The sequence below is a fragment of the Perkinsus marinus genome (genome assembly GCF_000006405.1).
Source record: "Perkinsus marinus ATCC 50983 genomic scaffold scf_1104296944164, whole genome shotgun sequence".
In the NCBI taxonomy this organism is placed as follows: domain Eukaryota; phylum Perkinsozoa; order Perkinsida; family Perkinsidae; genus Perkinsus; species Perkinsus marinus.
The window spans coordinates 1-1,155 of NW_003211529.1; the positions used below are offsets into that span (position 1 = coordinate 1).

Here is a 1,155-nt window from a genome sequence, read left to right on the forward strand (position 1 = left end):
TGGTCTCGTGGCCTAATGGATAAGGCGTTGGTCTTCGGAACCAAAGGTTGTGGGTTTGAGTCCCATCGAGATCGTCTCCACGCCGGGAAGCGCCCATATACGGATGCCACTGGCCGTACAGATGTCGATGTTGATTGTATACCCTTGTGACTCGTCGGGATACATGCTGAGGCTAAGGGTACAAGAAGATTGTTGGTCTGCCAACGAACGATCTCCAATGAATTGACCTCATTTAGAACACTATGTAATGGGGGCCCCTCTATGAGGAGCAAGAGTTTTGTGATCTGTTCAGCGTGTCGGATGCGAACTCATGTGTGCCGTTAAGTCGGTGTTGCGCATAGTGACGAGATAGTGGGATAAATCTCAAACTCGTTGGTCTCGTGGCCTAATGGATAAGGCGTTGGTCTTCGGAACCAAAGATTGTGGGTTCGAGTCCCACTGAGACCGTCTTCACGCTAAAAAGCGCCCATATACGGATGCAACTGGCCGTACAGATGTCGATGTTGATTGTATACCCTTGTGACTCGTCGGGATACATGCTGAGGCTAAGGGTACAAGAAGATTGTTGGTCTGCCAACAAGCGATCTCCAATGAATTGACCCCTTTAAGAACACTATGTAATGGAGGCCCCTCTATGAGGAGCAAGAGTTTTATGATCTATAATGGAGGCCCCTCTATGAGGAGCGAGAGTTTTGCGATCTATTCAGCGTGTCGGATGGGAGACCATGTGTGCCACGAAGTCAATGGGGCGCAGGGATGGTGGGTCAAATATCAAGTTTATTGGTCTCGTGGCCTAATGGATAAGGCGTTGATCTTCGGAACTAAAGATTGTGGGTTCAAGTCCCACCGAGATCGTCTTCATGCCGGAAAGGGCTCATATACGGATGCCACTGGCCGTACAGATGTCGATGTTGATTGTATACCCTTGTGACTCGTCAGAATACATGCCGAAGCTGACGGTACAAGAAGATTGTTGGTCTGCCAACAAGCGATCTCCAATGAATTGACCCCTTTAAGAACACTATGTAATGGAGGCCCCTCTATGAGGAGCAAGAGTTTTGTGATCTATAATGGATGCCCCTCTATGAGAAGCATAGATGGTGGGACAAATCTCACACTCGTTGGTCTCGTGGCCTAATGGATAAAGCGTTGGTC

At 48.7% G+C, this 1,155-nt stretch overlaps 3 non-coding genes across 3 annotated transcripts; all 3 read left to right on the plus strand.

The window, feature by feature from the left end:
* The first annotated feature begins 1 nt into the window (after position 1).
* On the plus strand, positions 2–74 carry Pmar_PMAR008851. The gene has a single exon. It is a non-coding gene; the product is annotated as a tRNA-Arg (tRNA).
* A 300-nt stretch (positions 75–374) lies between these two features.
* Positions 375–447, plus strand: Pmar_PMAR008852. Its single transcript has one exon. It is a non-coding gene; the product is annotated as a tRNA-Arg (tRNA).
* Positions 448–782: 335 nt separating this feature from the next.
* On the plus strand, positions 783–855 carry Pmar_PMAR008853. The gene has a single exon. It is a non-coding gene; the product is annotated as a tRNA-Arg (tRNA).
* The last annotated feature ends 300 nt before the right edge of the window (positions 856–1,155 follow it).